Below are 15,084 nucleotides of genomic sequence, written 5' to 3' on the forward strand. Positions count from 1 at the left end.
TGTGTGTGTGTGTGTGTGTGTGTGTGTGTGTGTGTGTGTGTGTGTTCCACTAACACAGTCATTCGGGTGGAGTCAGGTGGTTGAATGCAACTTGGGGTCCGGGCCACTTGATGAAATCTATTTATACACATAATTATGGACGCGCTCTCCAGAGGATGATGATGTAAACAGTTGACTCCAACCTCAATCTAATGGAAGCTTAATCCCCTCTGTCTCTCTTAATGGTGGGAAAGTGGGGGGGGGGGGGGATGGTCAACATACATGTATGTATCTGTGCTCCATGTAAATAAAGGCTGAATGCACGTTATAATCCGTTTAAGTCAAATTTCAGCTCAGTTTGTCTAATAAATATTGTCCTAAGTGAATAATAACTTGATTATTTCACCATTAATTGATTCTAATATATTGTTTGGCCCAAAAAAAGAGAGAAATATTAATAATAATTTGTCTACAAACCAAAGATATTAATTTAACTGTCACACAGAAGCGAAGAAAACAACATTGTCCCATGCAACAAGCTGAAATCGGGTGATTTGCTTTTATTTTGTGAAAAAGAAAAATAGCTATTGATTCATTCAGTAACCGCCCGATCATTGATTAATCAATAAACAGCTCCAGCCCTTTGTGTGTTACACTGACAATGATGTTAATGCAAGGACGGAAACACATTTGCATCACATTTTTTAAAAGAAAACAGCACATTTGGCTTTAATGATGACAAACTTCTGCCCCGTATGAATGAATGAAGATGGCCGTGTGTTGTAATGTGGATGCACTCACTGTGTGAGGCTGCTGCTGCAGAGGGGGAGTTTGTTGGGGGTGGGGCTTTGGGGGGGTGAGGGGCAAACACAATCATCTCTGGGTTTTCAGTCTGCAACGCGACGTTGCCATGGAGACTGCTTCCCCGTCGCCGTGGTTTAGTCAAGATGGCTGCTGCTGCTGCTGCTTTTGCCAGACAGCAGCAGGAGGAGGAGGAGGAGGTGTGATCAGACTGTTGGGGTACAGTAACTCACACGACCTGGATATCCACATGGATTGATTTTTGCGGGCTAAATCATTTTCTTTATTGACACAACGCACGATACGATCACTGCCGTAGACGGCAATTACCTGGCATCAGATAATACAGTCAAATAATAGGCAGCATGTATTGTTAAGATACAGTTAAAAATAACTACTCAAAGAGTTCAGTGTGTTTTAATGTCACAAAACAGGCTCCAAAGTGAATTAAAGTTGAAAGTCTATGTAATAACAACAACCACTGTGCAAAATAGATGCTATTTTTAAATCGCTCATGTTGACACAAAGATAAGAGCGATTATTTGTTATTAGTTTGTCTTAGAGCTCTTAAAGGTCCCATATTACCCAAAATCAACTTTTTAATCACTTTAATACTTTAATACTTATATCTGTGAAAAAAAGATGACTCACTCATGTTTTTGTGGTCCTCCTCAGTCTAAATACAGGAAGTAAAAACACGCGATGTTGACTTCCGCGCTCATTGGGGCGTTTTACGGTCCGTAATGTGTCCGTAAAACCCGCGAGAGTGCTGGCGAGGTCGAAGTCCGTGAAAAGTTCTATTCTTGGCTCCACAGTGCAGCGCAGAGTTCTACACAAACTTCCAGCCTCAGAGGATTTATCTGTCCACTGGATACATGTTATATATGACGGCAATGTGCCTGCTAGAGCCTGCAAATGATCACTTTTCCAAATGCTAACTGCTGTTAGCTCCCATGTAGCCTCTGTGGCTGATATCATTTCCTGTCGCTTAAGTTTCGTTTTACTCACACAAGCTCATTCAGAGCGGAGCCAGAGTTTTATATGTTTATATATTATATAATTAATTGTTTTATTTTCTGAAATATACAGCAAAGGCAACAAACGAACAGGTGGGGGATTAGTTAACCGAACTGTGTGTGTGTGTGCGCATTTATTCTAACACTCTCAATCACAATGAATCTTTGTAATGACAGAGTTTATGTATTTCACACTTATAAATATTATTCTCAAATAAATAACGACAAGGATTCACACAAGTGTCGCACTTCAGTCATATATCTGGACACCGTGGTCCTGAAATGCTAACCTTTGTAGCTGTTTATGGCAACAAAGTTACATAAACAGATGCAAATTAACATAATCAGTGTGTCGGCCTGGGGATTTAAAAAAAACAACAAAAAAAACAGACTAACAATATAGCAATCTTATATTCAATAAAATCTATCAAAGTATCAAAAATAACAATCAAACTGTGAATTAAATACATTTTGAACATTTCTACCATTGTTATAACACTTAACATGCGTCGTATAACACGCTGTAATAATTAACTGGTTCATCAAATCATCAAAGAAAATCTTCTTGCAATGAGTTTCCTCATCATTCATTCCCTCTTTTTCTTTCTTACTTAACACAGACCCTCAAATCACCACCACCACCACCCTGTTTCTCTACAACATTACTGTTGCACACTGCCATCTAGTGGTAGAACATACACAATGACCTTTCTTCAGCAAAACACTGTCAACTGACAACTTTGCACACTTTCCAGCTTTCAAACGACTTTCTCCTTTTCCATCTCATTAACATTTACAACAACAAGTCCCTGCTAAGTGATAGTGTAACATTTGGAGGTTCTTGTGGCTCAGAAGACTCGAGAGAAACCATTTTCAGCCACGATTTTCTGCGTGAAATCTCTCAATTTTGCTTTTACAGCATTGGTTCTCAAAGTGCGGCCCGGGGGCCAATGGTGGCCCGCAGAAACATTTCTGGCGGCCCGCAGTGAATTACAGTTGATAGTTTTAATCCAGGAGCTACTAAGCTTGTTAAATGTTTATTGGACATTACTGGATACAGACCAATAAGTGTAAACACAAATACTGGGTATTTACCTGGTTTCTATATGGTGAATTTTTGTGTATTATTAGGTTATAAGCTGATAATAAGCAGGTAGCTACAGCCCCCAATAACTAGCCATTTACCCAGTAAATATATGGTATCAGAAATGTGTTACTTGGTATTAACCTGTAATTAGAAGGTAAGAACAATGGCCAAAATACTGGGTAATTACCCAGTAAATTATAAAGCCTTATTATATTAATGCTTATATTACTTAACGCTAAACTGTAGAACTGCAATCTGGTCATTAAAATTATTACAAATGGGATTTCTTTCTGTTTTTTTTCTTTGGCGGCCCTCAGTCCAATGTTGGGTTCCTAAATTGGCCCTCAGGTATCAAAACTTTGAGAACCCCTGTTTTACAGGGACTTTAAATGCATCTCTTCAAATCTAAACCTCAGAACTGCTGCCTTTAGGAACCGTTTCCTTGCTGCTCTGCTGTTTGCCGATATCTCCCAGGCGTTTGAAGAAGCTAAAAAACAGTCCGGACGTGTCGCTCTTATTCCACGCGCTCTTGGGCGGAATATTTTCGTTATTCTTTTGCGCGTGGTTCCCTGACGACTCCAGGGCGGACTTGCCGTCTTGATTTTGATCCCCACGGTCTGAAGGAACGTGCGGTTTGCTTCTCCGTTGTTCGGCATCGGATTGTTTAAAGTTGTGACACGCACCGGAAAAATCAAACACTTGTTTTGAGGCGTCGGGCTCAGCGCCGTCTTCAGGAAGTGTCCTCGCCGCAGAAAGATTCTTAGGTGTCCTGATTGGAGGCTGATCCCACAGATTCTCCTCCTCCTCCTCCTCCTCGTCAGTTTTAGGGACTTTGGAGGGGAGAGTGTGGCGGCGGCTGATGGCGGGAATCGACGGATTGATCAGAAATCTGATCAGGTCGTCGTTGGTCGGGTCTCCGGGATAACGGTCCGTTTCCTCGTCGAGGGTCCGCTGACGAGACAGCTTAGAATTCGCGCTGGGAGATTTCTGATTTTCCAGAGAAAAGTCCCCAGATGAGACGCTGCCACGGCTGTTCTGGTAGCGCAACACTTTTTTGGACGCTTCGCGCAACCTTTGAGCCTCCTCCTCGGTATTGTCCTGTACATCCTCCTCGGCATGGTCATCAGCGGTGGCTGAGAAAGATCTGACCGAGGAGGAGATGCTGGTGGTCCGAATGATTGGATGTGCAAATCCTTTAGGGTCCTCCTTTTTGGCCGTTTTCACGTCTTCTTCTTCGCAAGGAACGACATCCTCCGCCTCGTCCACCTCGCCAATCGACTGTGAAGACGCCTGCGTGAGCTCCGCCGCCGAGTTCCACTCTTTGCCGCCGATCTCCTTGGTTTGAAACGCGCGACCTGCTTTGTGATTTACAGTCAGGAGATTTGCGTGCGAGGTAATTTCGGATAAGCTTCCATTCTTTGGGCTGCCGTTGACGGGGCTTCCTTGAGTGGACAGGGGTCTCGCGGATCTCCTGCGAGAGACGCGGTTGGCGAGGAAGTTGTGAAGGACAGACTCCAACGCAACGCCGTCCATTTCCTGACTGGAGCAGGTCGCCGTGGACCTGCGCTTGACGGCGCACTGCAGTCGATCTTTGTATCTCCGCTTCACCTCTGCGACCTCCCGGGCCTTGTTTTCCTGCAGAAAATCACACAAATATTGGTCGTTTTAATTTACCCCAGATGAAGAAAACCTACCAGATACCACACTATATACACTACCGCTCAAAAGTTTGGGGTCACCGATACAATTTGCTGGTGTTTTCCCTTAAAAGTCACACTTTTATTCATCAAAAGAGTTGCAAAATGAATAGAAAACATTGTCAAGACATTGACAAGATTAGAAATAATTAGTGTTGGGCACAAGGTCAACTCACGATGCGCTTCCGTGACGTCATGTTTACGTGCCGTGACACCGGAGTCCAGGCACCGTTTACCAGTTAGCTCCGTTAGCTGCATTAGCTTCTTTAGCACCGTTAGCGCGCCTACAGTCGAACTGGAGCGGTCTGTTTATTAAACGAAAAGAGCAGCGCTACAAATAACCGGCCTACCTGTGTACTGCGTATGTGTGCCTCTGTTTTTAAAGTGTAGCGTTACTTTAGAGACTCATTTTAACAATCAGGAGTCAGTCGTCACAGAAACGCATCACGTCGCGCGTCTTAACTCTTAACCGCCGTTATTTCATAACGTGCTCAGCACTAGAAATTGTGACGAAGAGGCGGATCTGCTAGTGTTTTGTTGTTTACTTTTTACATTTTAGTTTATGTTTTAAAGGTTAAGTAAGTAGTTTATAGTGCCATCTAGAGGAGAGGCTGAAATTTACAACAATGAACTGCTCCTCTGCTCACCCCCTCCCTTCCCTGAGCGATACGGTATCCTCACCCGGTCAAATGTCGTCCTCGTCGTCTTTCTCCATGTCAGCAGATGAGGTTCGTGAGGTGAGGGAGAGGGCGAGCTACCGCGGCCGTAGCAGACGAAGCGGAGCGAGGGGAGGCGGGACTTCCGCTACAAGCAAAGCGACGCTTGATTTGTTCTCTCGCGTCTGTCCTTACAGGCTCCGGTAGAAACATGGTGTCTCGCTGCCAACAGTGGCTATGCAACCGCGGCCCGCGACCATGTTATTTTACATGACTTTTTGAAACACTACGAAAATGAAACAAAAACTATTATACAGCGACTAGACAATGCAGGAGCACATAATATGTATAAAAGAGTGGATTTTGGGTCATATAAACCCATAAATACTACACAGTGTCCCTTTAAGTCACGTTTTTAGTTCATGTCATGTTTTGGTGTCGGTTTAGGTTTCACTTCCCCTTTTATTTTGGTAAACACTCCTCATGCACTGCACCTGGTGATCCTCAGCAATCACACACACCTGCCCTTGATTTTCCCTTCCCTTTATAATGTCCCCACTTCCCTCAGTCAGCGCCAGTGCGTCAGTCTTATCGCAAGTATTTTCGAAAGCTCAAGTGAGATTAGGTTTTGTTATTTTTTGATTCATTTAATGTTCTATTGAAAAAAAGTACCTTTTGTTCAAAAATAAGGACATTTCCAAGTGACCCCAAACTTTTGAACGGTAGTGCATATATGTATAAATATGTTTACCTGCATGGCCCGGAGAAATCTTTCACAGAAGGACTTGAAAATGGAGCAGCACTCCTCCAGCCTGAACTTCTCCGGGTCCTCGCAGAAGTACTCGGCCACAGAGTCGCTCACAGACTTCAGCTCCTGAAAGTCGCTCTCTAATTCTGTCAAGCAGAGCTCAGCTTCCTAAAAAAGAGCACAGATAAATAAAAAAAAAAAACAACATCAAAGCACGGCCATCGGCATCACAGTTCACACAAACGTCGGCAACAGAAGGTTTTTCTCACCTGTAGGAAATCCTCCGTCTGTACCTTCAGGTCGTCCTGCTTTAACGTATAAACCTTAGCGTCTTGCACTTTCTTTACCTGTCTTCGAAACTCTGCTTCAACATCACCTTTATTTATTCTAAAATAATGCAGAAAAAAATATATAATTATAAAGGAACAGCGAGTAAAAAAGTGTTAATGTATGGATTTCAAGAAGCCTGTTTTACCGTGCAGCAGCTTCAATGTGCTCGAGTTGTTCTGGGAATTTGAGCAGGGCCATGTCTGCCTTCTGAGCTTGCTGTGGTGAATTTGTATTAAAAAAAAAGTGTGGATGAATAAAGAATCACACAAAAAACAAGACTCTCGATTCAAATTGCATCAAAATAATATGAGATACTTGCCATCACGACGTAGTGCATAAGATTCATTCCAGGTTTGTTTGCTTTGGTGTCCACTAATTTCAACAGAGAAGCCATTCGGAAGCCGATTGCACTGCCCGCGTAGCTGCCCTGTGATCACATTTAATACGATAACAATTAGAGATTCAATAAAATCAAATAAAAAAATACTGTCTGCTGCTGTCACATACTTTAAAGTAGACATAATACCGTATTTCTCCAAGCTAACCTAGTTCCCTGGTGTCCTAATGAACATGTCTGTGACATGCTTTGGTCAAAACACCTTAAGGATGAAGCACCACAGCAGTTCAATCACCCTGAACAAAACAGCCCTGTTCAGAACGCTCGCTTTAGAGTGCCTGTCTCTTTAAATATGCAAATGAGACACAGGAAACTACGTTAGCATCACTGAGGCTCCGGCAGCTAACAGCAGTTAGTATTCGGAAAAAACATAATTTACTGAATCTAGCCGGCACATAATGTAAATCCTCTGAGGCTGGAAGTTTGTGTAGAACTCTGTGCTGCACTGTGCAGACAAGACTAGAACACTTTGCGGACTTTTGCTCTTCCTGATACTCTTGCCCTCGCCTGCACTCTCGCGTTTTTTAGGGACAAAGCGGACAATTCCAGGAATGTCTCATTGTGACGTAGCAATACATTGCTGTCATATATAACATGTATCCACTGGACAGATAAATCCTATGAGGCTGGAAGTTTGTGTAGAACTCTGTGCTGCACTGTGGAGCCAAGAGTAGAACTTTTCGCGGACTTCGACCTCGCCAGCACTCTCGTGTTTTACGGACAAAACGGAGCTCCGCGAGACAACAATTCCAGGAATTTAGCACATTGTGACGTCCCAGTGAGCGCGGAAGTCAACATTGCGTGTTTTATCTCCCGTACTTAGACTGAGGAGGACCACAAAATCATGACTGAGTCATCTTTTTTCCCACTTTGCTGACTCATAGGGCCTCCAGAGTCCCAAATATAAGTATTAAAATGATCATAAAGTTGATTTTGCATAATATGTCTCCTTTAAACTCACCGCATTCATGTAATTTCCAGTCTTCAGTACGAGGCGAATGATGGAATGGAGATGATCAGACTCCAGCAGCTCTGGAAGAAGACACACAAAATGGTGTTGAATTCAATATCTAACCTCTAATTATTAATCATCCAGGTAAACAACAACAACAACAACAAATACCATTTCCAGCAACCGTCAAAGTGCCGATGAATTTTCTGATTTCGTCCATGAGAGGGAAGAATTCCTCTTTGAGCACCAGACTGCTGAGACGCTCCTCATAGCTGTCGGAGAGAACAACGTTTCCGTCGTTAATACGTCATCAACGCTCGCATTCAACAAAAGCAATACCTGGAATTACGTGAGGTAAATATATATATATATATGTCACCTTGGAATCCTGACTAGCATTAGCATAAACAGATCTGCTTCAGGCAGAGCGAAATGGTCGCCCTTAAAATTCACCAGCTGCTTCACCTGAAAAAAGACATCGAGGGTCAAATCAGAAACAGGGAAGAACGTAGAAGGTTTGGTAACGCTTTAGATTAGGGAACACATATTCACCATTAGCCTAACTAGCTGCTCACTAGCATGCATGTAAGTAGCATACTAGCCCTTAATTAGTAAATACTAAGCACATGCTAAAATCTTAATTCATGTCGTAAAAGAGGTAGAATAAGGTGTTTAACCCTTCAAGGGTCCCACCAAATCATTTTTTATTATTGTATTATTTTATTTTATTTACTTATGATCACAATAACGTGAAATTAGCAGGGTATCCGCGGGGACTTAAAAAGTCTTAAATCCAATAATTTGAATTTAAGGCCTTAAAATGTCTTAATTTCTCCTAAAATCTCCTAAAAGGTCTTCAATACAATTTTGAAAGGTCTTAAAAATCTAATAACGTGACTTTTATTCAAAACGTGCATAAACTTCAGTCATAAAAGGGACTGCGGCGGGGAGTCGTGACGAAGCTATTTTTAAACACTGTTAAAACAATGTCTTAATATGAGTAGCAGTGCATCCGCCGTTCCAGAGGGGGGAGCTGCGCTTCTGAGAGCGGGGTGTGCTGATTATGTCACTTCCGGGTTGAGAGACTTGACTCTCAAATCTCGCGGCTGGGAAACACCGTCAGAAAAGAGGATTTCTATCGGCTCGTTTACAGCAACTAGGAGGTTTTTGACCATAAAAACAACTTAATGTATGTAAGTAGACCTCCATTACTATTATGTGTGCGACAGGACCACTCTATGTGAGCTTTAAAGGGTTCAATGATTACTAATAAAGGGCTAGCATGCTATTTATATGTTAGTAAAGCACCTAGTTCCCTAATCTAAAGTGTTACCGAAGGTTTATATGACACAGTAGAAAGAAAAAAAAAGTACCTCCGTGTCGTCTGGCATCAGCTTGCAGAGCTCCCTCACTTTTCCAGAACCAAAACAAAGACTACTTCCTGATTTGATCGATTCAATCATTTCTTTGACGGGCCTGTGGGGGATGAAGAGGACAGACAGTTCAGTTCAGTTCCGGTTTAGTCACTGAAATATGTTCCTGTTTTTTCACAAGGGTTGGGGCAATAACCACAGTCGCATTGCCTTTGGAAAACTGGGCCGCTGAACGTTAGCAAGCCCCTACCTGCACGAGCATCTTTGGGAGATTGCAACACCTCTGGCATGAAAACACATGACGTAAAACACGTGCGGTCAACAAAAATGTTTGTACTTTTAAATAGAGGAGAAAAAAAAATGTTCTGTTGTGCCGATTGTGACATTCCTAATCTCATCATATATGGTCACCTTTATGCTCCATGTGCACAATAGCCTGAGGCAATATTTTTACAATACATCACCGTAATTGATCTGCGGGGTTTATACCAAGGGAGGCAACCTGTTGGAGCAGTGTATATCAGACATGCCAGGACATGCTGGCACTGAGCTGTGTGTGTGTGTGTGTGTGTGTGTGTGTGTGAGGCAGCCATGTTGCAGAATAATCTGTGTGTGCCCGTCATGCCCGTGCAATAATTCCCACCACATTACTGGGAATATACGAGCAGTGACTCACCGCTTAAATTGCTTGAGGAAAATTCCGACGTTCATGCTCCTCTTGGAGCTGAGGATGGAAACCTGAAAACAGACACAGATATAATCAGTTTGTCACTCGTGGGGGGGGGGGGTTCATTTCACTGTTGTCTTGAAACAGTCGAATCCAAAGGTTAAGAATTCCAAGAGTTGATAGTATTGAACAGTCGGAGGGGGGGGGGAAGATACCGCAGAGGTCGGTCACTTTTAACCCCCAACTTTTTCCTTCAGATAAAATGTGACCTCAGCTCAGCTCACTCTGCCAAAAAAGTTGTGATGTTTTTCTAATTTTCTGACATTTGTTTTTTAGGATGAAGATGCAGATTATTTTTGCACTGTGGCTTCATCGCAGACACGAGTCAGCAAATATAATGGAGAACAACCCGCCTTTAGCAAACACGCTGTATATTTAGAATTGTCAGACTCCACCCGTGCATTGAGGGATTCTGTCATCAAAAGACAACACTCCTCCTACAAGACGTTTTGGAAACTCGAACCATTTCAAGAATTCATGTCGTGATAAAATGAAAGTGCTGTGTAATAGAGCTAAAACGATTAATCGTCAACTATTTTGATAATCAATTTCATAATTAAAACAAGATATCTGATTGTTTTAGCTTCTTAAATGTGAATATTTGCTCCAGATAACAAAGAAATCATTAGAAACCGAATCATTTTCGTTCGCGGACAAAACGAGACATTCGAGAACATCGTCATCTCCGCAACAAACACTGCTCAACCAAACGATTATTCGAGAAAAATTATCGATTACGAAATAATAACGGTCTTGTTGCAGCTCTACTGTGGGAGTCACTGCGAGAGAGTGACCTGTTTATCTACAGAGAAAGAACAATCGATGCAGCTCAATGTGTCACCATTTCATAACAAAAATCCAGTCAGTTCAACGCACTGCACTGTGGTTCTATGACGTTTCAATGTGAAAGAACTAGTGACATCTAAAGGTGGGAATGCACATTGCAACAGATCGCATTAGGGAACAACAGGATGCAAGATGGAAGCCTCTGTGAAGCAAGGCCCTTGCCTAAAGCATATACTGTATATGACCTTACTCACCAGTTCCCCTCCTGAGGCTGCAGTTGCTAGTTGCTGGCGATTCAGGGCCTTGAGTTGTTGCTGCTTGTGGCTGAAAAGCTCTTCTATGTGTTCAGTGTCCAGCTCATATTCTCCGTCCATCGCGTCCGAGGTCCAGATATTGTGCTTTCCAACCACACAGTGTTTGGGAAGAGTTTCCCAGTTGAAATTGCGCATCTTGGAGCGCCGGCGCTCGCCCTTGGCAAAGAGACCCAGGCCATGTAGGCCTGGAGGTGGTGGTGGAGGGGGCGGTGGTGGTGGTGGAGGTGGAGGTGGTGGTGGAGGAGGAGGTGGTGCTGGTGCTGGTAGAGACGGTAAAGTGGGAGGACCTCCAGGTTGCATCATTTGGAAAGGAGTTCTCAGAAGGTGCGCGATACGTTCGTGATCTGTGAATTTGCAGGGAGATATGCTGTAAGTTGTGCTGTAACGAGTGTGTTTTTACAGTAGGAGAGCGGCGCAGCCAACGTGTTGTCGGTTGGGATGATGCATTCAGACTGAAAGGAAGGGCGTGGACACAATGGCAAACACTCCCTTGCTACTACAGCTGCAAGCCACGGTGTAAAGCGACGGATAAAGAAGCAAACACAGTCCTGAAAAACATGCAAATCAGCTGCTTCTTTATTGTAGACTGAGAGACAGCTCTTGGAAAAATGAGAATAAACATTCAAATTCTATCTTTTCCATGTGTGCTCAGTGTTCATTGTTCATTAATTTCGGTATAAATTCATAAGGGCTTGCCAGAACTAGAAATAAAAATGCTAAGTAGAACCATATAGGGTTCTTCAACTTGTCCTCATAGGAGAAACATTTTTGGTTCCAGGTAGGTTCCATCTGGACCATCTGGACTAAAAACCCTTAATTCAGGAAAGGGGTTTTAAATGGTTCTCTGGATCAAAATGGTTCTTACTGAAACCATTAGTGTTACCAAGAACCCTTTAAAAACCCTTAATTCAGGAAAAGGGTTTTAAAGGGTTCTCTGGATCAAAATGGTTCTTACTGGAACCATTAGTGTTACCAAGAACCCTTGAAAAACAAATGGTTCCAGGCAGAAGCTCAGCCCTTGTAGAAGAACACTTTTGGAACCCTTATTTCTAAGATTGTAGGGTACTAGGCACTAACTTGTGCTGTAAACCCATGGGTCCATTTAGTCAAACACTAATTAAACTATGTATAAAAACAACCACAACCATGGGAATTGAGCTTGCGAGTTGGTTTTTCAGCTATATACACATGAGCTCATGTGTATATAGCTGAAAAAACAACAACTATCTTGTCTTAAACTCGACGTTAAGTCGGGTCCTCCAAAAGTCTCCCTTTCACTACTTATTCTCTTCCCCACCAGGATGGCGTTATCATGGAAAAACCCAAATGACATCTGGGTTTTTATGGCACAAATGAGCTTCCTGAACAATAAAAAGTTAAAGGCTATCATCTTTTATCAAGGGCACTAAATATGGCTCAAAGGAAAAGTATCTAGTAGCTGTGTCCTGTGACCAAATAGGAACCAACTAGGGTTCCTAAGTATTGAGTCAAAACACAGCCTGACCCAAAGAGACTCTAAGAAGACTCCTTTGGTATTATATAAAGACATTACAATGGATAATCTGTAGTAAATAATGTGTTATTTTGAGATTATGTTGTCAATATAAATGTAGTTACTAGTTAAGAGTCACATGTTTACACTCTTAGAAATAAGGGTTCCAAAAGGGTCCTTCTACAAGGGCTGAGGTTCTACCAGGAGTTTGCTTCTGAAAAACCCTTTCCTGAAGAAAGGGGTTTTCAAGGGTTCTTGGTAACACTAATGGTTCCAGTAAGAACCATTTTGATCCAGAGAACTCTTTAAAACCCCTTTCCAGAATAAAGGGTTTTAAGAGAGTTCTTGGTGGAACCCTCCAAAAGGGTTCCAGGTGGAATCTTTATAAAAAGGTTCTACCTGGAGCCAAAAAGGGTTCTCCTATGAGCTTTATATGGTTCTACTTAGCACTTTTATTTCCAAGTCTATCAGCTCCCACATCTAAAAATGCCATTCCTGTCATGAAAGTGAAATAAATCATCTTACCTTAGTCTGTGAGTGGGCAGCAGAAACATTATCCTTCATTATCGGCCTGTTTGCGTCTCATCATCGTCGTCGCTCCCGTCCTCAGCAGCTCCACGGCACAGAATGACATCAGGCAGGAAAAAGCAAAGTGTCGAAACAACCTGCGTGCGCGCACGACACGCCCAGGAAAGACATTTATGTCCACACGCCTTCCCACCGGGAGGGATTATGGGAAGTGTTTTGACTTGTTGGCCGCAGTCTATGGCCCCCGCTGTGTTTGCTGTTATGTGAGCTGGATTTATAGACTTAAAAGTCCTGATTTAAAGTCCTGACTGATAGGAAGAAGGAACAAAAAAAATCAATATCTTTAAGGTCTTTGTTCACTTTTCAGGTCGAGAACACACACAAAAACACAGAGAAAGAAAAAAAACAGTTTCAATCACACCTTGAACATGCTGCTTCAATGTAATCAGCGTCTTAGAGTGGAGCTGGGGTTTGCAGCCTCGGCCTACTTTTTGCGGTCTTAGAAATTACAAGATCAAATAGCCGCGCTCTGGTTAAACATTAAGCCACTCGAGGAGCTCACACAGTGGTATTTGTTTGTGTGTGTGTGTGTGTGTGTGCAGCAGCAACATCAGCAGGGTACTTCAACTCTGACCTGAGAATGATAAGCCCTGGCAGTGATAGCTTTAATTCCCTTTGAGAGGTTTTTCTTTTTTTACAAAATTGCTTCATCTGAATTTCGGTCACTACAAGGTGTTAAATTCACTCATGTTAAGATCTTTCAGATAAAGATTCTCTGTAAATTAGCCTTCATTACGTAGGGTGATTTTTTTTTTTTCCTGAATCTCTGTGGAATGAGGTTTGCCTAATCGGCATAATCTCCACTCATGTTAAGATAAAAGGGGGATTTTAACAATGTCAGCGAGACATTTTACACTTTTGTCTGCACATATTCAGAGAAAGTCTCATTTTATTCTATTTAAGACCAAATGTTTGGGAGTAATTTGTCGTTTAAGATAAATCAGACACTTATCAAGGCCTATAATGAGGTAAAGTTTAGATTACAACTATAATATTTAACTGTGTTTTACTGACAACTGGGTTTAAGGGGATCATCTAAACCTTTATTGCTGCACAGACTTATACAAATATAAATAAAGTGCTTTTCATTCACTGTGATAATATCATCAGGTTTTGAATAGAATAGAATAGTCTGTGTCTTGTGCAGCAACTCAGCGCCAGTTTAAGAGATACAGAGGCTTGTAATCCAGAACTCATGTGGTTTCACAGCCTCTAATCCCCATTCATTAGACTCCCATTCACTTTTTTACGACCCATTCACTTTCCCACTGTGTTGCCATCTTGTACAAAAATGAATGCTTCCATTCAAGCTGAACTCAACCTGAATGAGCCATCTCTACCATTGCGTCTGTGAGCACTATGCCTTTGATGACACATATCGGCGGGGTTATCGTTTCAGAGGAGTTGTTGTACAGAATTATGCAACTTAATTCAACAAAAATAAGTCTTATAAGGGTCAAATATTTTTTTCAAAACATGCTCTACCAAACGGTTTGCTTGTCATTTTATGGTAAAGGTAGAGAAGCTAGCTAATGATGGTAAAATTCGGCGGGAAAAAAGAGTTAAGGCCACATTATACTTCTCCGACTGCGTAACCACGGAGACCCCTCGAGCCTTCATACTTCTCCGTCGAGGTGACGGATACTCACTGCAATTTCCCGCCTGATCAGTAGGGGTCGCTGTGCAAGGTTGTTGTGCTTTTGGCTACAGTAAACAATGGCCGTCCAAGAGAGAAAGACTGTTGTTGTTGAAACAGTGGCCGTTTCTCACTTTTCTGTGTCACGGAACGCAGTTTTAAGATAATTTAAGGTGAGAAATTGGCCATTTAGAGTCTAAACATGTGCTGTGTGTATTAAGATATGACGTATTTATAGTTTGGCAGTGACTTTGTCGGCGGTGATCAGCTCCGCCTCTGTGGACGCTCGGTGCGCACAGTGGCCCGCACATAGCATCGCTAGCTCGGCCTGTCCTGAGGACCAATCGCAGCCCTTGCCGTCGCCGTTGTCCCTTGACGGAGTGACTTAAAAACCTATATTGATTGTCGTTATTGTTATCATAAGTGAATAAAACATGCAAATAATTATTTTTCCTATACTTTTTTCTTGGTGCGTACCTTAAAGGGTTAAACCGCCTGAAACTGC

This window comes from Microchirus variegatus, assembly GCF_963457635.1.
Source record: "Microchirus variegatus genome assembly, chromosome: 3".
NCBI classification, from domain to species: Eukaryota; Metazoa; Chordata; class Actinopteri; order Pleuronectiformes; family Soleidae; genus Microchirus; species Microchirus variegatus.